The sequence below is a fragment of the Salmo salar genome, chromosome 01 (genome assembly GCF_965601325.2).
Source record: "Salmo salar chromosome 01, fSalSal1, whole genome shotgun sequence".
Taxonomy (NCBI): Eukaryota; Metazoa; Chordata; class Actinopteri; order Salmoniformes; family Salmonidae; genus Salmo; species Salmo salar.
Window position 1 is genome coordinate 91,416,048 of NC_138291.1, and position 24,381 is coordinate 91,440,428.

The 24,381-nt window shown below is 44.4% G+C and overlaps 1 pseudogene; it reads right to left on the minus strand.

Annotated features, from left to right (window-relative positions):
- Positions 1–24,381, minus strand: part of LOC106609298 (transformation/transcription domain-associated protein-like) — a 175,880-nt pseudogene that overhangs the window by 60,287 nt on the left and 91,212 nt on the right.

Genomic DNA, 24,381 nt, shown 5'->3' on the forward strand with positions numbered 1-24,381 from the left:
AAACTAACTATGCACTCCCTAATCTACATTTCTACAGACGTAATCACGACTCCTCACAAAACCGGACACGTGTTGACACAACAAGCACTCCATGGTATAGACAGGATGGATGCAACAGTGTGACAGATAGACAGCCATTGGTGAGAGCTCTGCACCTCTCACTACGAGGGAGATACTCTGCTAGACACTGATAGAGTGACAGTGAGGCCTTGATGACAGAGAGACAGAGACAAGTTGGTTGAGCCCAGACCACAGTTCTTCTCTGGCCTCATTAGACTGACACCCTACACCCCTGTTAGCATACCCTGTTGATAGAGGGGTGAGGAGTAGCCTGTAGTCGTAAAGAGACACCTCTCTAACCCTGGCTCAATACAGAGGACTACAGAGGGTGGGCTGTAATGGATGGAAGGATGGATAGGAGATGGAAGGGAGGTGGGGTGGAGGAATGGAGCTTACTACAAAGCTCTACGCAGATGCAGGACTTGGAGTGTTGCAATGTTGCTTTTTGTCACAAAAAGGCCGGGACCTTTTAATACACTCCGGCATACCTACCTACTTTTTTTACTAAGTGAAAATTGAGGCACGCCGTATCATGATAAACCAGAGCTGTGGGGGCAGTGTTGTGGCATGGTTCCTTCATCTGATCTATAGACAATATAGGCTATTAATCAAAGTTGCCTATTTTGCATTGATAACCAAATATAATCTCAGCGGCTGGTAGAACCTGCTGTAAACATTTTATTTATTTAACCTTTATTTTACTAGGCAAGTCAGTTAAAACCTGTTAGGGCTAGGGGGCAGTATTTGCACGGCTGGATAAAAAAAATGTACCCGATTTAATCTGGTTACTAATCCTACCCAGTAACTAGAATATGCATATACTTATTATATATGGATAGAAAACACCCTAAAGTTTCTAAAACTGTTTGAATGGTGTCTGTGAGTATAACAGAACTCATTTGGCAGGCAAAACCCTGAGACATTTTCTGACAGGAAGTGGATACCTGATGTGTTGTATTACCTTTAAACCTATGCCATTGAAAAACACAGGGGCTGAGGAATATTTTGGCACTTCCTATTGCTTCCACTAGATGTCACCAGCCTTTACAAAGTGTTTTGAGTCTTCTGGAGGGAGATCTGACCGAACAAGAGCCATGGAACGATGATGGCCCATTAGACACCTGGCGCGCGAGTTCATGTTGGGTACCCTCGTTCCAATACGTTATAAAAGAGAATGCATTCGTCCACCTTGAATATTATTCATGTTCTGGTTAAAAAAGGCCCTAATGATTTATGCTATACAACGTTTGACATGTTTGAACGAACGTAAATATATTTTTTTCCCCTCGTTCATGAAGTGAAGTCCGGCGGGCTTAGATCATGTGCTAACAAGACGGAGATTTTTGGACATAAATGATGAGCTTTTTTGAACAAAACTACATTCGTTATGGACCTGTGATACCTGGAAGTGACATCTGATGAAGAGAATCAAAGGTAATGGATTATTTACATAGTATTTTCGATTTTAGATCTCCCCAACATGACGGCTAGTCTATATCGTAACGCGTATTTTTCTGGGCGCAGTGCTCAGATTATTGCAAAGTGTGATTTCCCAGTAAGGTTATTTTTAAATCTGGCAAGTTGATTGCGTTCAAGAGATGTAAATCTATAATTCTTTAAATGACAATATAATATTTTACCAATGTTTTCTAATTTTAATTATTTAATTTGTGGTGCTGACTTGACTGCCGGTTATTGGAGGGAAACGATTTCCTCAACATCAATGCCATAGTAAAACGCTGTTTTTGGATATAAATATGAACTTGATAGAACTAAAAATGCATGCATTGTCTAACATAATGTCCTAGGAGTGTCATCTGATGGAGATTGTAAAAGGTTAGTGCATCATTTTAGCTGGTTTTATGGTTTTGGTGACCCTGTCTTTGAATCGACAAAACATTACACACAACTCTTGTAAATGTACTGTCCTAACATACTCTAAATTTATGCTTTCGCCGTAAAACCTTTTTGAAATCGTAAAACGTGGTTAGATTAAGGAGATGTTTATCTTTCAAAGGGTGTAAAATAGTTGTATGTTTGAAAAATTTGAATTTTGACATTTATTTGGATTCAAATTTGCCGCTCTTGAAATGCACCTGCTGTTGATGGAGTGCACCACGGGTGGGACGCTTGCGTCCCACCTAGCCCATAGAGGTTAAGAACAAATTCTTATTGACAATGACGGCCTACCAAAAGGCAAATGTCTTCCTGTGGGGATGGGGGCAGGGATTAAAAATAAAAATAAATGAAATAAAAATATAGGACAAAACACACATCACGACAAGAGAGACAACACAACACCACATAAAGAGAGACCTAAGACAACAACATAGCATGGCATCAACACATGATAACACGCATGGTAGCAACACAACATGACAACAACATGGTAGCAACACAACATGGCAGCAACACAACATGGTAGCACCATAAAACAGGGAAACAAACATTATGGGCACAGACAAAAGCACAAAGAGCTAGAAGGTAGAGACAAAAATACATCACGCAAAGCAGCCACAACTGTCAGTAAAAGTGTCCATGATTGAGTAATTGAATGAAGAGATTCAAATAAAACTGTCCAGTTTGAGTGTTTGTTGTAGCTCGTTCCAGTCGCTAGCTGCAGCAAATTGAAAAGAGGAGCGACTCAGGGATGTGTGTGCTTTGGGGACCTTTAACAGAATGTGACTGGCAGAACGGGTGTTGTATGTGGAGGATGAGGGCTGCAGTAGATATCTCAGATAGGGGGGAGTGAGGCCTACTAGGGATTTATAAATAGCCATCAACCTTGTGACGGGTATACAGAGATGACCAGTTTACAGAGGAGTATAGAGTGCTGTGATGTGTCCTAGATTTGGTGGCAAATCTGATGGCCGAATGTTAAAGAACATCTAGCTGCTCGAGAGCACGCTTACCTGCCGATCTATGAATTACGTCTCCATTATCTAGCATGGGTAGGATGGTCATCTGAATCAGGGCTAGTTTGGCAGCTGGGGTGAAAGAGGAGAGATTACGATACAGGAAACCAAGTCTAGATTTAACTTTAGCCTGCAGCTTTGATATGTGCTGAGAGAAGGACCGTGTACCGTCTAGCCATACTCCCAAGTACTTGTATGAGGTGACTACCTCAAGCTCTAAACCCTCAGGTAGTAATCGCATTCTTCTTACCAAACCACATTACCTTTGTTTTGGAGGTGTTCAGAACAAGGTTAAGGGCAGAGAAAGCTTGTTGGACACTAAGAAAGCTTTGTTGTGGAGCGTTTAACACAAAAACCGGGGAGGGGCCAGCTGAGTATAAGACTGTATCATCTGCATATAAATGGATGAGAGAGCTTCCAACTGCCTGAGCTATGTAGTTGATGTAAAATGAGAAGAGCAATGGAACCAAGGGCAATGGTGACATCATTGATTACCTTTAAGGTTGCAGTGACACATCCATAACCGGAGTGGAAACCAGATTGCATACCAGAGAGAATACTATAGACATCAAGAAAGCCAGTCAATTGATTATTGACAAGTTGTTCCAACACTTTTGATAAACAAGGCAAAATAGAAATAGGCCTATAACAGTTTTATTTTTATATTTCACCTTTATTTAAAACCAGGTAGGCCAGTTGAGAATAAGTTCTCCTTTACAACTGCGACTTGGCCAAGATAAAGCAAATCAGTGCGACACAAACAACAACACAGAGTTACACATGGAATAAATAAACGTACGGTCAATTACACAATAGAAAAAAGTCTATATACAGTGTGTGCAAATGGCGTGAGGAGGTAAGGCAATAAATAGGCCATAGTAGCGAAGTAATTACAATTTAGCACATTTACAATGGAGTGATAGATGTGCAGATGATGTGCAAGTAGAAATACTGGTGTGCAAAAGAGCAAAAAAGTGAATAAAAACAATATGGGGATGAGGTAGGTAGATTGGATGGGCTATTTACACATGGGCTGTGTAAAGCTGCAGCGATCGGTAAGCTGCTCAGATAGCTGTTGTTTAAAGTTAGTAAGGGAGATATAAGTCTCCACCTTCAGCGATTTTTGCAATTCATTCCAGTCATTGGCAGCAGAGAACTGGAAGGAAAGGAGGCCAAAGGAGGTGTTGGCTTTGGGGATGACCATTGAAATATACCTGCTGGAGTGCGTGCTACGGGTGGGTGTTGTTATAGTGACCAGTGAGCTGAAATAAGGCGGCGCTTTAACTAGCCAAGACTTATAGATGACCTGGAGCCAGTGGGTCTGGTGACGAATATGTAGCAAGGGCCAGCCGACGAGAGCATGCAGGTTGCAGTGGTGGGTGGTATAATGGGCTTCGGTGACAAAACGGATGGCACTGTGATAGACTGCACTTAGTTTGCTGAGAAGAGTGTTGGAGGCTATTTTGTAAATGACATGGCCAAAGTCAAGGATCGGTAGGATAGTCAGTTTTACGAGGGTATGTTTGGCGACGTGAGTGAAGGAGGCTTTGTTGCGAAATAGGAAGCCGATTCTAGATTTAATTTTGGATTGGAGATGTTTAATATGAGTCTGGAAGGAGAGTTTACAGTCTAGCCAGACACCTAGGTATTTGTAGTTGTCCACATATTCTAAGTCAGAACCATCCAGAGTAGTGATGCTAGTCGGGCGGGTGCGGGCAGCGATCTGTTGAAAAGCATGCATTTTGTTTTACTAGCGTTTAAGAGCAGTTGGAGGCCACGGAAGGAGAGTTGTATGGCATTGAAGCTCGTTTGGAGGTTTGTTAACACAGTGTCCAATGAAGGGCCAGATGTATACAGAATGGTGTCGTCTGCGTAGAGGTGGATCAGGGAATCACCCACAGCAAGAGCGACATCGTTGATATACACAGAGAAAAGAGTTGGCCGGAGAATTGAACCCTGTGGTACCCCCATAGAGACTGCCAGAGGTCCGGACAACAGGCCCTCCGATTTGACACACTGAACTCTATCTGAGAAGTAGTTGGTGAACCAGGCGAGGCAGTCATTTGAGAAACCAAGGCTGTTGAATCTGCTGATAAGAATACGGTGATTGACAGAGTCAGAAGCCTTGGCCAGGTCGATGAAGACGGCTGCACAGTACTGTCTTTTATCGATGGAGGTTATGATATCGTTTAGGACCTTGAGCATGGCTGAGGTGCACCCGTGACCAGCTCGGATACCGGATTGCACAGCGGAGAAGGTACAGTGGGATTAGAAATGGTCAGTTATCTGTTTGTTAACCTCTATGGGCTAGGTGGGACGCTAGCGTGCCACCCGTGGTGCACTCCATCAACAGCAGGTGCATTTCAAGAGCGGCAAATTTGAATCCAAATAAATGTCAAAATTCAAATTTTTCAAACATACAATTATTTTACACCCTTTGAAAGATAAACATCTCCTTAATCTAACCACGTTTTACGATTTCAAAAAGGTTTTACGGCGAAAGCATAAATTTAGAGTATGTTAGGACAGTACATTTACAAGAGTTGTGTGTAATGTTTTGTCGATTCAAAGACAGGGTCACCAAAACCATAAAACCAGCTAAAATGATGCACTAACCTTTTACAATCTCCATCAGATGACACTCCTAGGACATTATGTTAGACAATGCATGCATTTTTAGTTCTATCAAGTTCATATTTATATCCAAAAACAGCGTTTTACTATGGCATTGATGTTGAGGAAATCATTTCCCTCCAATAACCGGCAGTCAAGTCAGCGTCACAAATTAAATAATTAAAATTAGAAAACATTGGTAAAATATTATATTGTCATTTAAAGAATTATAGATTTACATCTCTTGAACGCAATCAACTTGCCAGATTTAAAAATAACCTTACTGGGAAATCACACTTTGCAATAATCTGAGCACTGCGCCCAGAAAAATACGCGTTGCGATACAGACTAGACGTCATGTTGGGGAGATCTAAAATCGAAAATACTATGTAAATAATCCATTACCTTTGATTCTCTTCATCAGATGTCACTTCCAGGTATCACAGGTCCATAACGAATGTAGTTTTGTTCAAAAAAGCTCATCATTTATGTCCAAAAATCTCCGTCTTGTTAGCACATGATCTAAGCCAGCCGGACTTCTCGTCATGAACGAGGGGAAAAAATATATTTACGTTCGTTCAAACATGTCAAACGTTGTATAGCATAAATCATTAGGGCATTTTTTAACCAGAACATGAATAATATTCAAGGTGGACGAATGCATACTCTTTTATAACGTATTGGAACGAGGGTACCCAACATGAACTCGCGCGCCAGGTGTCTAATGGGACATCATCGTTCCATGGCTCTTGTTCGGTCAGATCTCCCTCCAGAAGACTCAAAACACTTTGTAAAGGCTGGTGACATCTAGTGGAAGCAATAGGAAGTGCCAAAATATTCCTCAGCCCCTGTGCTTTTCAATGGGATAGGTTTAAAGGTAATACAACACATCAGGTATCCACTTCCTGTCAGAAAATGTCTCGGGGTTTTGCCTGCCAAATGAGTTCTGTTATACTCACAGACACCATTCAAACAGTTTTAGAAACTTTATAGTGTTTTCTATCCATATATAATAAGTATATGCATATTCTAGTTACTGGGTAGGATTAGTAACCAGATTAAATCGGGTAAAAAAATTTTATCCAGACGTGCAAATGCTGCCCCCTAGCCCTAACAGGTTAACTTTAGAAAGCTAAGGCAGGATGGATAAAGGTCTGTAACAGTTTGGGTCTAGAGTGTCACCCCTTTGAAGAGCGGGATGACCGCAGCAGCTTTCCAATCTTCAGGGATCTCGGACGATACGAAAGAGAAGTTGACAAGCTGGTAATAGGTTTTGCAACAATGGCCGCAGAACATTTTAGAAAGAGAGGGTCCAGATTGTCTAGCCCAGCTGATTTGTACAGGTCCTGGTTTTGCAGCTCTTTCAGAACATCTGCTATCTGGATTTCGGTGAAGGAGAAGCTGGGGAGGCTTTGGCAAGTAGCTGCAGGGGGTGCGGAGCTGTTCGGGTAGCCAGGAGGAAAGCATGGCCAGCTGGAGAGAAATGATTATTGAAGTTCTCGATTATCGTGGGTTTATCTGTGGTGACAGTGTTTCCTAGCCTCAGAGAAGTGGGCACTTATTCTACATGGACTTTACAGTGTCCCAAAACTTTTTGGAGTTAGAGCTACAGGATGCAAATTTCTGTTTGAAAAAGATAGCCTTTGCATTCCTAACTGACTGCGTGTATTGGTTCCTGACATCCCTGAAAAGTTGCATATCGCGGCGGCTATTCAATGCTTGCGCAGTCCACCACAGGATGTTTTTGTGCTGGTCAAGGGCAGTCAGGTCTGGAGTGAACCAAGGGCTATATCTGTTCTTAGTTCTACATTTTTTGAAAGGAGCATGCTTATTTAAGATGGTGAGGAAATTACTTTTAATGAATGACCAGGCATCCTCTACTGACGGGATGAGGTAAATATCCTCCCAGGATACCTGGGCCAGGTTGATTAGAAAGGCCTGCTCGCTGAAGTGTTTCAGGGAGCGTTTGACAGTGATGAGGGGTGGTCGTTTGACCGCGGACCCATAGCGGATGCAGGCAATGAGGCAGTGATCGCTGAGATCCTGATTGAAAACAGCAGAGTTGTATTTGGAGGGCAAGTTGGTCAGGATAATATCTATGAGGTTGCCCATGTTTATGGATTTGGGGTTGTGCCTGGTGGGTTCCTTGACCATTTGTGTGAGATTGAAGGCATCTAGCTTAGATTGTAGGACTGCCGGGGTGTTAAGCATATCCCAGTTTAGGTCACCTAACAGAACAAACTCTGAAGACAGATGGTGGGCAATCAATTGACATATGGTGTCCAGGGCACAGCTGTGAGCTGAGGTGGGTATATAACAGGTTGCAACAGTGAGAGACTTATTTCTGGAGAGATGAATTTTTTTAATTAGAAGGTTGAACTGTTTGGGCATAGACCTGGAAAGTATGACAGAACTTTGCAGGCTATCTCTGCAGTAGATTGCAACTCCTCCCCCTTTGGCAGTTCTATCTTGACGAAAAATGTTGTAGTTGGGGATGGAAATCTCCGAATTTTTGGTGGCCTTCCTAAGCCAGGATTCAGACACGGCAATTACATCAGGGTTGGTGGAGTGTGCTAAAGCAGTGAGTAAAACAAACTTAGGGAGAAGGCTTCTGATGCATGAAACCAAGGCTTTTACGGTTACAGAAGTCAACAAATGAGAGCGCCTGGGGACACGCAGGGCCTGGGTTAACCTCCACATCACCCGAAGAACAGAGGAGGAGTAGGATGAGGGTATGGCTAAAGGCTTTCAAAACTGGTTGTCTAGTGCGTTGGGGACAGAGAATAAAAGGAGCAGATTTCTGGGCATGGTAGGATAGATTCAGGGCATAATGTACAGACAGGGGTATGGTAGGGTACGGGTACAGTGGAGGTAAACCTAGGCATTGAGTGACGATAAGAGAGGTTGCATCTCTGTACACACTAGTTATGCTGGGTGAGGTCACCGCATGTGTGGGATGTGGGACAAAAGAGGTATCTGAGTGGGACTAGGGGCTCTGCAGTCAACTAAAACAATGATAACTATCCTAAACAACAGTATACAAGGCATACTAACATCAGAGAGAGACATAAAGCAAGGCATAAAGCAATCACAGGTGTTGATTGGGAGAGCTAGCTAAGACAACAACGGATAAAACAACAACAGCTAATCAGCTAAGACAACAACAACAGGTAAAATGGCGATGAATGGGCAGAGAGGGTCAGTTAACTACACACAGGGCCTGAGTTTGAGGCTGGGGCCGACAGATAAACAAAAATAAACAAAATGGAGTACCGTGATTAATGAACACTCCAGCAGGCATCAGCTATGTAGGCAAGTGATCATAGGGTCCAGTGAACAGCAATAGACGAAACAGGGAAGCCGCTAGGTAGTCGTTACTATGCTAGCAAGCGGGAGACACGGTGTTAAAAAAAAAAAAGTTAGCAGGCCAGGGCTAGTAGAAGCGTCTGCTCCGACGTCGGGCAAAGGCCGGTTGAGGGCACAATGGATGGAATTACGTCGGCAGACCAGTCGTGATGGAACGACGGGGCTCCGTGTCGACAAAGGGTCCAGGCCAGTTGACAAAATAGGTATTGTAACTGGAGTCATTTCGATTGCTAGCCTGGCTCGCGGCTAACTGGTGCTAGCTTTGGGACAAGGGCATTAGCCATTATAGCCACTCGGTAGCAGCTAGCTAGCAGTGATGATCCGATGCAAAGGTCCAGAGCTTACGGCAAGAATCTTGTGGTGTAGTGGATTCTAGTTGTGTAAGTGAAGAGTCCGGGAGGCATCAGCTGTGTAGCCGAGTGATCATAGGGTCCACTGAGCAGGCCGGGAGGTGGGCCTGGCTTAAGGCTAGCTTCGGGGCTGGGCCACTCGGTGGCAGCTAGCTAGCTGTGATGATCAGGAGTAATGGTCCAGGGATAACGGCAGGAATCCGGTGTTGTAGTGGAGTAAAACAGTCCGATACTGGCAGGCTGGCAAGTATTATCCAGGCTGAAGGCGACTGGTGTCTGTGCAAAAGGTAATGGCCACTAGCAGTGGCTAACAATGACTTAATAGCTAGTAGCTAATTAGCTGGTTAGCTTCTGATGGCTAGCTTCTGATGGAGATTCTGGCTATAAGGTCTAAAAATAGCAGATCCATATCACATTGGGTGAGGTGGGTTGCCAGAAGGTATATTTAATTTAAAAATGGAAAAAGAGATTGAAAATATATTGAACTATATACAAAAAAGATGAGAAATTAAAAATGTACACGGGAGAAGAACAAACAACATCTGCACTGCAACGCCATCTTGGATCAGCTTGATCTCCCCCTTTAAATAAAGGACTAACCGTGACTGCCTTCCAAGCAATAGGAACCTCCCCCAAAGAGGAGAGACAGGTTAAGAAGGACTAACCGTGACTGCCTTCCAAGCAATGGGAACCTCCCCAAGAGAAGAGACAGGTTAAGAAGGTCAGAGATAGGATTGGTGATTATAGGGGCAGCAACCTTAAAGAAGAAAGGGTCTATACCATCTGACCCAGATTATTTTGGGGGGTAAAGTTTAAGGAGCTCCTTTAGCACATTGGACTCAGTGACCGCCTGCAGGGAGAAACTTTGTAGCGGGGCAGGGGAAAAAGATGGAGGAGTATCGGGGCTAGTCGCATTAGAAGGGGTGGGAGATGAGGAAATGTTATACCCCTACCTACATGTACAGTACATATTACCTCAATTACCTCGTACCCCTGCACATTGACTCGGTACCAGTACTCCTTGTATATAGCCTCGTTATTACTTCAACTACCTCGTACCCTGACTCGGTACTAGTACTCCCTGTACATTCTTGTTATTACCTCAACTACCTTGTACCCCTGTACCAGTACTCCTTGTATATAGCCTCGTTATACCTCAACTACCTCGTACCCCAGTACCAGTACTCCTTGCATATAGCCTAGTTATTACCTCAACTACCTCATACCCCAGTACAGTACTCCTTGTATATAGCCTTGTTATTACCACACTACCTCGTACCAGTGCTCAGGATCCTCGTTATTACCTCACTACCTCGTACCCCAGTACCAGTACTCTAGAGCCTCGTTATAACCTCACTATCTCATACCCCAGTACCAGTACTCTAGAGCCTCGTTATTACCTCACTACCTCGTACCCCAGTACCAGTACTCTGGAGCCTCATTATTACCTCAACTACCTCGTACCACAGTACCAGTACTCTACAGCCTCGTTATTGTTATTGTGTTACTATTTCCTTTTTAATTGTATTTTTTGTTATTTGCAAAAGAAAAAATCTCACTTTTTAACTCTGCATTGTTGGGAAAGGGCTCATAAGTAAACATTTCATGGTAAAGTCTACACCTGTTGTGATGAATACATTTTGATTTGATCTAGCTAGCCATGTGCTGTTTATTTTTAGCTGATATGGGAATGTATACACAAGCAGCATATCAAACTGGGAAAATGTTTTATGTTACACCAGCAAGTATAATAATATTTGCCAGAGATGTGGGAAGCTAAAAAGGCTAGCTAGCTTGCTATATTTTTATCCAGGGTGAAACCATCTAGCTAGGCTGTCAGCTAGCTACTACAAGTAAGGGAAGGCGACTCTTCCTTGCTTTCACAAAATGAAAAGACAAACATTTTAAAACATTGCCATCATGTTAACAAAAGGTGTCCGCTAATCCAAAAATCCCACTACACCCACGTGCACACACTCACGTAGATCGATGGAGTGAAGCTTGTAGTAACCTTAAGTGGCAGATTAAAGATGAAAGGAGGAAGAAGGAGAGAAGGAAGAAGGAGAGGAAGTTGAGATCAGGCGATGAAGGATGTCATATTTTGGAGGGGGTGAGGAGGAGGGGTGTTAGATTGTCTAAAGGAATGTTAACGCTGTGATTCATCTCTCCTCTGCCCCTCAGGGCTAACCTTCATTAATATTTCACTGTCCATTTTTAAAACATCCCGTCGTGCACCTGAATCCCGCGGAGAAACACTAAATTATTCAGCATCGCTGAGATAAAGGCTTCCATCCATTAAAAAGGTGCTTTGCTGCTTTTTTTATTTTACAGAAAGACACTCAACCTTTTACCCTTCACTTATCAAAGGGCGAGGAGGGATGAGGAGGGGGGAAAGGCCTCACCCATTCACTCCCCAAATACCAAACGCCAAAAGACATTCAAAAACCTCTCCTTGATGTCTCTCCACTCATGTAATAGGTAAAGGGAGTGCTGGATCAAAAAAAGGTTGAGGAAGCCTGATTTAACAACTAACAAAGCCATATTTCTATTCCATTAAGCACTTGACGTGGGATTGACTTACTATCCTTAATATGGTGTGCTACAGACAGATTCTGAGATCAGATAGATACTAACTGACATCTAACCCCGAACTGGCATCCAAACTTACTTAGGTGGTGTGCTGCCAATTAGGCCTTACAACTACTCTCTCGACTCTTTGCTCTCCCTTCTCTCACACTCTCTGTTCTCTCTCTCTTCATTCCCTACTACTCCTCCTCCCTCCTTCTCTCCCATTTCCCGCTCTACCGGCTGGATGAGGGGTGTTTGACGTAGCCAACTATTCTTTGAAGTTCACGCCACTTTAAATAATACTTAATTAACGGAAAGCAAATTAGTCACCTACTTTAATTGGCAGCTCTGTTCCTGCACTGCAGATGCATTTGATATTAACTTAATAATCATTCCTTCCATAAATCATTTGAAAAGGCTCACTGGAGAGAGGGGAAGAGGGGGAAGCCAATAAATGAGAGGAGAGGAATATGAATGGTTAATTTCATAAATCCAAAGTGCTGGAGAGAGGCCACTGGCACTGATTGCTGTTAATCTATCTTTATTAGGCTGACATGGCGGCACTCTTATGCGCACACACACCCCTTTCCCCTCAGCCACGGACACAGACACACATGGACAGATACATATGGGGGGAAAAAAACACATTTAAGAGTGATGAGGAGGGGAGGGCTGATTGCTTGTGGTACAGGAAGGTCCACAGCTTGCCCGTACCTGGTACAAAAAAGTTGAGAAAGTTGAGAAACACTATATATGGAAGAGTGCTTTGGTCCTCCTCGTTTTGTTTTGTAAATTAACCAATGAACCCCTTTGCCAAAGACTACCCATCTACAAAGATCTATTATTGTGTACCCTAACAACACTTACCTTCCTTTTTATACTGTAGATTTCTAATTCTAATGGGGTGTGCTGTAGACAGATGGGCTTATTCTATGGACATGAGGTGGCCACAGGCATATAATTATATATTAGAACTTAATTCAATAGGATCTCTGTGGGTACAGGTGTCTTGTGGGTGGTCACAGGTATGCTGTAGTAGACAGATTGACGTACCTGGCTGATGAGGTTGAGCAGGGGTTTGCCCTATGACCCCACCAGGAAGTTCAGGAGCTGTGGTATCCATGCCAACCACTGAATGGGCGGCACCCCGATGCAGTACTTGTCCACAGCATCCGCCAGGATGTTCTTGTCATGGAAACTCAGCAGCCAAGGCACCTGGGGATGGAGGGATGAAAAAGGGCAGGAGAGAGAGATAGAGAGGGGGGTGAGAATAGTGACACCGTTAGAGGGAGGTTGTCATCAACATTTCAATGGTAACTAAAGGGCTTAATTGCCTGTAGTATCATCACCGGACCATCTCTGCAGCTAAGATCAGTGGCACACATGCACAGTGAGAGGGAAAGGGGGAGGTTGCTTTCCTGGCAAGCTCTAGGCACTTTGAGAGGGGGAGGAGTAGAGAGAGGGGTCACTGAGGTGAACTCCCTCCTGGGAGGGACTGTTGATGGAGACATAAACCCCCCCAGCCCCTCCACCCTCCTGGCCCTCTACCCCTTTCAATCAGCCAGCCAGGCCACACAGCTTATGTATGATTACTGATAACGCTACCAGGACCAGACCCAGAGTGCGTCCCAAATGGGACACTATTCTCTATATAGTGCACTACTTTTGACAGTTAACCAAAAACAGTTAACTACATAGGGAATAGGGTGCCATTTGGGACACAACGCAGTTACCATGCCCCAGCCAGCCATCTCATCTCTTCATACAATATCAAGGGCAACAGACTCCCCTATCTTTGTGTGTGAGTGCATTGTTTAATGTTCATCCACAGAAACGCCAACCCATAGGAAATGGAATGGCCTGTGATTATTTCTGTGAAAGATGATTACAGTATTTGTGTGACAGACAATATCACAGCACACACTGGAGAGGGAGAGGCTGTTGTCCTGTTACTCTTTCAATTTTAATACAGGCCATCTTCATCTTATTGACACCCTATTGTCCATTTAGTGCATTATATGCTGTTGTCCAGTTCCACCATCACCGAATGAAGATCAACTACAGTATCTTATCTGGACATACACTACATGACCAAAAGTTTGTGGACACCTGCTCGTCGAATATCTAATTCCAAAATCATGGTCATTAATATGGAGTTGGTCCCCTCTTTGCTGCTATAACAGCCTCCACTCTTCTGGGAAGGCTTTCCACTAGATGTTGGAACAATGCTTCGGAGACTTGCTACCATTCAGCCACAAGAGCATTAGTGAGGTCGGGCACTAATATTGGGCGATTAGGCCTGGCTCAAAGTCAGCATTCCAATTCATCTCAAAGGTGTTTGATGGGTTTGAGTTGGGTCAGATGGGTCAGAGCTCTGAACAGGCCAGAAAAGTTCTTCCACACCGATCTCGACACACTATTTCTGTATGGACCTCACTTTGTGCACGGGGCATTGTCATGGTGAAATAGGAAAGGGCCTTCCCCAAACTGTTGCCACAAATTTGGAAGCCCCGAATCATCTAGCATGTCATTGTATGCAGTAGCGTTAAGATGTCCCTTCACTGGAAGTAAGGGGCCTAGCCCAAACCATGGCGGCGAGCTTTACACCAGACGACGCTTGGCATTGCGTATGATGATCTTAGGCTTGTGTGTGGCTGCTCGGCCCGTTCTGTGAGCTTGGGTGGCCAACCACTTCGCAGCTCAGCCATTGTAGATCCTAGACGTTTCCACTTCAGAATAACAGAATTTACAGCTGATGAACTGACTTGTTGGAAAGATGGCATCCTATGACAGTGCCAGGTTGAAAGTCACTGAGCTCGTTAGTAAGGCCATTCTACTGCCAATGTTTGTCTATAGAGATTGCAGTAGAATGGCCTTACTAAGTGGAATAGCCAAATCCACTTATTTGAAGGAGTGTCCTCATACTTTTGTATATATAATGTATTTCTGAGAACAGTGATCTAACACCACCGTATATAATCCATCTACAATAGCTTTTGCTGTTGGACTATTGGCTACAACTGTCCATTGCTCTTTCTGGAACCACAGTCAGCTAGGCCTCCTGAAAGAGCATCATAGGATCAGGGTGTGTAGTATTGATTGGTCTGGAGCGGAGACTGGGCGGTGTGGTCTGGTTGTTAGTGAGGGTCAGTCTGAGCTGATGCTGGGCGGTGTGGTCTGACTGTTAGCAAGGGTCAATCTGAGCTGAGGCTGGTGCCGTGTGGTCTGGTTGTTAGCTAGGGTCAGTCTGATCTGAGGCTGGGCGGCGTGGTCTGGTCTGGTTGTTAGTGAGGGACAGTCTGAGCTGAGGCTGTGCGGTGTGGTCTGGTCTTGTTGTTAGTGAGGGTCAGTCTGAGCGAAGCATGAAATTAAAGGAGACTATGGCAGTGATTGGTTGTGAAGAATAGATGGTCTTTCTTTGACATGGATGCTCCACTCGGTGGAACAAAAAGAGAAAGTGCTTTCACTAAATACTCCATTTTGAGTTATCTTGGAAAACCTAGTCTAAATAACGGCTGATGAACACAACTCCTACACGCCGAGAACCATTTGTGGGAGTTAAACTTCACAAGAGTCTTCCTGTTCATTTGTGTGCGAGACCTTCACAGGTAAAGGTGCAAGGCAAGCTTCAACGCCATACAACACTCCTTCCGTGGCCTCCAACTGCTCTTAAATGCTAGTAAAACTAAATGCATTCTCTTCAACGGATCGCTGCCCGCCCGCCAGACTAGCATCACTACTTTGGACGGTTCTGACTTAGAATATGTAGACAACTATAAATACCTAGGTGTCTGGCTAGACTGTAAACTCTCCTTCCAGACTCACATTAAGCATCTCCAATCCAAAGTTAAATCTAGAATCAACTTCCTATTTCGCAACAAAGCTTCCTTCACTCATGCTTCCGAACTTACCCTCGTAAAACTGACTGTCCTACCAATCCTTGACTTCGGCGATGTCATTTACAAATTAGCCTCCAACACTTTACTCAGCAAACTGGATGCAGTCTATCACAGAACCATCCGTTTTGTCACCAAAGCCCCATATACAACCCACCATGGCGACCTGTATGCTCTCTTTGGCTGGTCCTCGCTACATATTCGTTGCCCAATGGCTGCAGGTCATCTATAAGTCTTTGCTAGGTATAGCGCCGCCTTATCTCAGCTCACTGGTCACCATAGCAACACCCACCCGTAGCACGCGCTCCAGCAGGTATATTTCACTGGTCATCCCCAAAACCAATACCTGCTTTGGCCGCCTTTCCTTCCAGTTCTCTGCTGCCAATGACTGGAATGAATTGCAAAAATTATTGAAGTTGGAGACTTATATCTCCCTTACTAACTCTAAGCGTTAGCTGTCAGAGCAGCTTACCGATCGCTTCAGCTGTACACAGCCCATCTGTAAATAACCCATCCAACCAATAACCTACCTCATCCCCATATTTGTTTTTCTGCTCTTTTGCACACCAGTATATCTACTTGCACATCCTCATCTGCACATATATCTCTCCAGTGTAAATTGATAAATTGTAATTACTTCGCCACTATTGGCCTATTTATTGCCTTACCTCCTTACTTCATTTGCACACACTGTATACAGATTGTTCTATTGTGTTATTGACTGTATGTTTGTTTATCCCATGTGTAACTCTGTGTTGTTGTTTTAGTCAAAATGCTTTGCTTTATCTTGACCAGCTCACAGTTGTAAATGAGAACTTGTTCTCAACTGGCCTACCTGGTTAAATAAAGATGAAATAAAAAAATATATAAACCCACCGTTTGTGACCCATAATATTAGCAGTTTCATACGCCAAATGTTGGCTAGAGCTCTGTCCTTCATAGAAGCTGCAAGGTTACCAGCAGCTGTGCCTCATATATGCTAGAAGCTGGAAGGTTACCAGTAGCTGTGCCTCATGAGGTAGAAGCTGCAAGGTTATCAGTAGCTGTGCCTCATATGAGGTAGAATCTGAAAGGTTATCAGGAGCTGTGGTTCATGAGGGAGAAGCTGGAAAGTTACCAGTAGCTGTGCTTCATGGGGTAGAAGCTGCAAGTTTACCTGTAGCTCAATCAATCAATGAAATGTATTTATAAAGTCATTTACAGATCAGCCGATGTCACAAAGCGCTATACAGAAACCCAGCCTGAAACCCCAAACAGCAAGCAATGCAGATGTAGAAGCACAGTGACTAGGAAAAATCCCTAGAAAGGCTGGAACCTAGGAAGAAACCTAGAGAGGAACCAGGCTCTGATGAGTGGCCAGCCCTCTTCTGACTGTGCCGGGTTGAGATAATAACAGTACATGGCCAAGATGTTCAAATGTTCATAGATGACCAGCAGGGTCAAATAATAATAATAATCACAGTGGTTGTAGAGGGTGCAACAGGTCAGCACCACAAAAGTAAATGTCAGTTGGCTTTTCATATCCGAGCATTCAGAGTTAGAGACAGCAGGTGCTGTAGAGAGAGTGTCGAAAACAGCAAGTCCGGGACAAGGTAGGACATCCGGTGAACAGGTCAGGGTTCCATAGCCGCAGGCAGAACAGTTGAAACTGGAGCAGCAGCATGACCAGGTGGACAGGGGACAGCAAGGAGTCATCAGGCCAGGTAGTCCTGAGGCAAGGTCCTAATGCTCAGGTCCTCCGAAAGGGAAGGGAGAGGGAATTAGAGGGAGCATACTTAAATTCACACAGGACACCGGATAAGACAGGAGAAACACTCCAGATACAACAGACTGACCCTAGCCCCCTGACACATAAACTATTGCAGCATAAATACTGGAGGCTGAACAGGATGGGTCGGGAGACACTGTGGCCCCATCCGACAATACCCCCGGACAGGGCCAAACAGGCAGTATATTACCCCACCCACTTTGCCAAAGCACAGCCTCCACACCGCTAGAGGGATATCTTCAAACCGCCAACTTACTATCCTGAGGCAAGGCTGAGTATAGCCCACGAAGATCTCCACCCACGGCACGAACCCGAGGGGGGCGTCAACCCAGACAGGAAGATCACATCAGTGACTCAATCCACTCAAGTGACGTACCCATCCTATGGACGGCATGGAAGAACACCAGTAAGCCAGTGACTCAGCCACCATAATAGAGGCAGAGAATCCCAGTGGAGAGAGGGGAACCGGCCAGGCAGAGACAGCAAGGCGGTTTGTCGCTCCAGTGCCTTTCCGCTCACCTTCACACCCCTGGGCCAGACTACACTCAATCATAGGACCTTCTGAAGATATGAGTTTTCAATAAAGACTTAAAAGTCAAGACAGAGTCTGCATCTCTCACATGGATAGGCAGACCATTACATAAAAATGGTGATCTATAGGAGAAAACCCTGCCTCGAGCTGTTTGATTAGAAATTCTAGGGACAATAAGGAGGCCTGCGTCTTGTGACAATAGCGTACGTGTGGGTATATACGGCAGGACCAAAATCAGAGAGATAGGTAGGAGCAAGCCCATGTAATGCTTTGTAGGTTAGCAGTAAAACCTTGAAATCAGCCCTATCCTTAACAGGAAGCCAGTGTAGAGAGCCTAGCACTGGAGTAATATGATCACATTTTTGTGTTCTAGTCAAGGTTCTAGCAGCCGTGTTTAGAAATAACTGAAGTTTATTTAGTGCTTCATCCGGGTAGCCGGAAAGTAGAGCATTGCAGTTGTCTAATCTAGAAGTGACAAAAGCATGGATTAGCTTTTCTGCATCGTTTACGGACAGAAAGTTTCAGATTTTTGTAATGTTATGTAGATGGAAAAAAGCTGTCCTTGAAATAGTCTTGATGTGTTTGCCAAAAGAGAGATCACGGTCCAGAGTAACGCCGAGGTCCTTCACAGTTTCATTTGAGATGACTGTACAACCATCAAGATGAATTGTCAGATCCAACAGAAGTTCTCTTTGTTTCTTGGGAACTAGAACTACCATCTCTGATTTGTCCAAGTTTAAAAGCAAAAAATGTGCTTCCATCGACTTCCTTATGTCTGAAACACAGGCTTCTATCGATGGCAATTTTGGGGCTTCACCATGTTTCATTGAAATGTACAGCTGTGTATCGTCCTTGTAGCAGTAAAAGTTAACATTATGTTTTCGAATGACATCACCAAGAGGTAAAATATATAGTGAAAACAATAGTGGTCCTAAAACAGAATCTTGAGGAACACCGAAACTTACAGTTACAGATATGTAAGAGGACAAACCATCCACAGAGACAAAGTAATATCTTTCCAACAGATAAGATCAAAACCAGGCCAGAACTTGTCCGTGTAGGCTAATTTGGGTTTCCAATCTCTCAAAAAGAATGTGGTGATCGATGGTGTCAAAAGCAGTACTAAGGTCTAGAAGCACGAGGACAGATGCAGAGCCTTGGTCTGACGCCATTAAAAGGAAATTTACCACCTTCACGAGTGCAGTCTCAGTGCTATGAATGGGTTAAAAACAGACTGAAGCATTTCGTATACATTGTCTTCAGGAAGGCAGTGAGTGGGAAACAGCTTTTTCTAAAATGTTTGAGAGGAATGGGAGATTCAATATAGGCTGATAGTTTTTAATATTTTCTGGGTCAAGGTTTGGCTTTTTCAAGAGAGGCTTAATTACTGCAACTTTTAGTGAGTTTGGTACACATCTGGTGGATAGGCAGCCGTTTTTATGTTCAACATAGGAGGGCCAAGCTCAGGAATCAGCTCTTTCAGTAGTTTATTTGGAATAGGGTCCAGTATGCATCTTGAAGGTTTAGAGGCCTTGACATTTTTCATGAATGTGTCAAGAGATGTAGGATTAAAAAAACTTGAGTGGCTCCTATGATCCTAGGTTCTGGCAGTGTTGTGCAGACTCGTGACAACTGAGCTTTGGAGTAATACGCAGATTTAAAGAGGAGTCAGTAATTTGCTTTCTAATGATCATGATCTTTCGTCAAAGAAGTTCATGAATTTATCACTGCTGAAGTGAAGCCATCCTCTCTTGGGGAATACTGCTTTTAAGTTAGCTTTGCGACAGTATCGAATATAAATTAAGATTGTTCTTATTTTCCTCAATTAAGTTGGAAAAATAGGATGATCGAGCAGCAGTGAGGGCTTTTCGATAGTACCGTGCAGTGTCTTTCCAAGCTAGTCAGAAGACTTCCAGTTTGGTGTAGCACCATTTCCATTCCAATTTTCTGGAAGCTTGCTTCATAGCTCGGGTATTTTCTGTATACCAGGGAGCTCGTTTCTTATGACAAATGTTTTTTATTTTTAGGGGTGCGACTTCATCTAGGGTATTACACAAGGTGAAATTGAGTTCCTCAGTTAGGTGGTTAACTGATTTTTGTACTCTGACGTCCTTGGGTAGGTGGAGGGAATTTGGAAGGGTATCTAGGAATCGTTGGGTTGTCCAATAATTTATAGCATGGCTTTTGATGATCCTTGGTTGGGTCTGAGCAGATTATTTGTTGAGATTGCAAATGTAATAAAATGGTGGTCCGATAGTCCAGGATGATGAGGAAAAACATTAAGATCCACAACATTTATTCCACGGGACAAAACTAGGTCCAGAGTATGACATGTTGGACAAAACCCACTGAGTCGATGATGGTTCCGAAAGCATTTTGGAGTGGGTCTGTGGACATTTCCATGTGAATATTAAAGTCACCACAAATGATGAATATTATCTTCAATGACTACAAGGTCCAATAGGAATTCAGGGAACTCAGTAAGGAATGCTGTATACGGCCCAGGGAGCCTGTAAACAGTAGCTATAAAAAGTGATTGAGTAGGCTGCATAGATTTAATGACTAGAAGCTCAAAAGACAAAAACGCAGTCTTTTTTTTTGTAAATTGAAATTTGCTGTTGTAAATGTTAGCAACACCTCCGCCTTTGCGGGATGCGCGGGGGATATGGTCACTAGGTTAACCAGGAGAAGAGGCCTCACACAGTAAATTAATCAGGCTTAAGCCATGTTTCAGACAGGCCAGTCACATCAAGATTATGATCAGTGATTAGTTTATTGACTATAACCGCCTTGGAGGTGAGGGATCTAACATTAAGTAGCCCTATTTTGAGATGTGGGATATCACAATCTCTTTCAATAATGACAGGAATGGAGGAGGTCTTTATTCCAGTGAGATTGCTAAGGCAAACACCGCCATGTTTAGTTTTGCCCAACCTAGATCGAGGCACAGACATGGTCTCAAAGAGGATAGCTGAGCTGACTACACTGACTGTGCTAGTGGCAGACTCCACTAAGCTGGCAGGCTGGCTAACAGCCTGCTGCCTGGCCTGCACCCTATCTCATTGTGGAGCTAATGGAGTTAGAGCCCTGTCTATGTTCATAGATAAGATGAGAGCACCCCTCCAGCTTGGATGGTGTATGTCACTCCTCAGCAAGGCCAGGCTTGGTCCTGTTTGTGGGTGAGTCCCAGAAAGAGGGCCAATTATCTACAAATTCTATCTTTTGGAAGGGGCAGAAAACAGTTTTCAACCAGCGATTGAGTTGTTTAACTCTGCTGTAGAGCTCATCACTCCCCCTAACTGGGAGGGGCCAGAGACAATTACTCGATGCCGACACATCTTTCTAGCTGATTTACACGCTTAAGCTATGTTGCACTTGGTGACCTCTGACAGAAGCTGTACCTCATATGAGGAAAAAGCTGGAAGGTTACCAGTAGCTGTGTCTTGTATGAGGTAGAAGCTGGAAGGTTACCAGTAGCTGTGCATCATGAGGTAGAAGCTAAAAGGTTACTAGTAGCTGTGCATCATGAGGTAGAAGCTGGAAGGTTACCAGTAGCTGTGCATCATGAGATAGAAGCTGGAAGGTTACCAGTAGCTGTGCCTCACATAGGGATATTACTCTAGCTCATCTGTGTTTGCTTGGATCACACAAGCAGTAGTGGGGAGAACTAAGTTTAACCCACCTCGGCCAGGTACTTGCGTGACTTGCTCTCGTTCTGGTGTCGGCAGGCAGCAGGTGAGGGCGGACACACCCAGGTGCAGCTGGTGCTCCTTAATGAAGATGTTCTCCAGGTCGTCCCCCCACATGGCCCAGGCCTTCACTAAGACATCATGCATCTGGAACACCACCGAGAACGCCTTGTTAGCCTCCTCTGACCTGAAGGAGAGGGGGAGTAATGAAGAGAGTGATAGGGAAGGGGGGATATGGAGAGGGAGGAGATGGAGACAGAATCAGAGAAGGGAGGATAGAGGAGTGGGGAGGAAGAGGGAATGGCAAGAGAAGGAGAAAGAGGGGATGAGACTATGGAGAGGAATGGGGAGAGGGAGAGGGAGAAGAAGAGAGAGAATGGAAAATAGAGGTGGGAGTATGTTGAGAAAGAGAGAGAAGGGGGATTCATCGTCCCCTCTTCATCTACAAGGCTCTCCTCCCACCATTACAGCAAGCATTAGCACTTACTGTAGCATGACTTCTGTGAAGGACTTAATGTGGCATGAATTCTGTGAAGGACTCAATTAGGCATGAATTATGTGCAGGTTTTAATGTAGCATGACTTCTGTGAAGGCCTTAATGTAGCATGACTTCTGTGCAGGCCTTAATGTAGCATGACTTCTGTGCAGGTCTCAATGTAGCATGACTTCTGTGCAGGTCTTAATGTAGCATGACTTCTGTGCAGGTCTTAATGTAGCATGACTTCTATGCCAGTGAAGGTCTAGAGCTTTTACTGTGGTGAAGTACGTCAAAGCCAGTCTCACGTTATCACACGGAGCTGATCAATGAGCTTTAATAGCACAGTGACATTGCAGCTTAACAGCATCACAACATTTCATCAACACGTCACAAAGCAGGTTATGGCTCTGTATACTGGATCTGAGTATAAGCTTAAACGCAGAAGAGGCTACAGCTTAGAGAGAAACCAATGCAGATAAACTTGGGAGTCCTTGAGGATTCCTTATCCTGCTTCCAAAATCTAGAACTCACAGCTCAAGTGTTCCTTTTATAGGTTAAACATTAAGCAGACACACACATAAAGAGACACCTATGTTTGACTGTTGTGCTATGCAGACTGTGAAAAATATGTTCAACCATCAGCCACTTTCAATGCATCCTCCTCCCCTGTAAGCCATAAACCATAATAATTGTACACCCCATTTGGGACTTGATTAAGTAATAATGGGCAAGGCACCCCATAAAAAATAAACATGTCCCTCAGTCAAAATAAAGCCACTTGTCTGTCAACCGAACAAAAGCTCAACAGGGCTTAGTCAAACAACCCCATAATTTTGGGAGACGTTCCACACATCAAACCGTGAGGAGTAAACACACATAGTGTAAAATGGCTCCCAGGCCAATCAATTATAATGTGTTATTATAAAAACCTATTTGGAATTGAGATAAAGGAACGTGGAGGCTGATTGCTGTGGGAGTCTGAGCCAGGCCCCTACAGTCACATTGACCGTGTTAAAGCACATAAACAGTTTCTCCTCAGCGGGAGCAAAGCGGGTAGAGGGGGGTGAGGAGAGGAGCGGGGAGAGGGGAGCGGAGAGAGGCAAGAGGAGGGAGGAGCTGGAGAGGAGAGGAGAGCGAAGAGAGGGAATGGGATGAGGGGAGAGGGGAGCGGGCTGAGGAGGGAGGAGAGTGGAGCGGGGAGAAACGCCCAGCCGTGTGTCAAGTCACACACACATCACCTAACTGTACACCCCAAACCTCTACCCCAGGTCTGAACCATGCTGTTCATACTCCTGCAGAGTGAGAGTGCGTTGTGGTGTGTCTGTGTGTGTGTGTGTGTGTGTTCTTAATGACTGCATTAGGGCCCTACTGCTGAGGTTAGGCTAATTTCTGCTGATTCCAGTAAATTGCCAGCGAGTTAATTATTCGGGCGCAGATATTTAATAGCCGTCCCCAATTTGTCTTTCACCCTGTGGGGCACCGCCATCATGTCAGGGCTGATGAGATGAGTTGGCGCTGAGAGGTGAGGGGGAAAGCAGTGTGTGTGTGCGTGAAAGAGAGATTGGAGAAGGGCACGGAGGGGGTTGTGTGTGTGTGCTGCATGGTTTTTTTGTGTGTGTGTGTGTCTGTCTGTGTGTGTCTGTCTGTCTGTCTGTCTGTCTGTCTGTCTGTCTGTCTGTCTGTCTGTCTGTCAGCTTCTCCAAAGACACCCCTTGCAGTGAGAATAGTGTAGTGTAGTAACACGGTTAGAAATAAGTGTCTGAGGTTATAACTGGAGCCTGTCACCAAGTCAACCCGAAGAGTGAGCCTGTCACCAAGTCAACCCGAAGAGTGAGCCTGTCACCAAGTCAACCCAAAGAGTGAGCCCGTCACCAAGTCAACCCGAAGAGTGAGCCCGTCACCAAGTCAACCCAGAGTGAGCCTGTCACCAAGTCAACATGAAGAGTGAGCCTGTCACCAAGTCAACCCGAAGAGTGAGGAAATATGACCACATACTTGTTGATCTGGGCCAGGAACATGCCTTATAGAGCATAGAACTCAGCTGTCATCTCCTTGGTGAAGTACTTCAGGTTGGAGGTGGAGATGAAAACAACTGTTCACCAAAGATATTCAGCCTCTATTTAGAAAGGGGATATAATACAGGAGG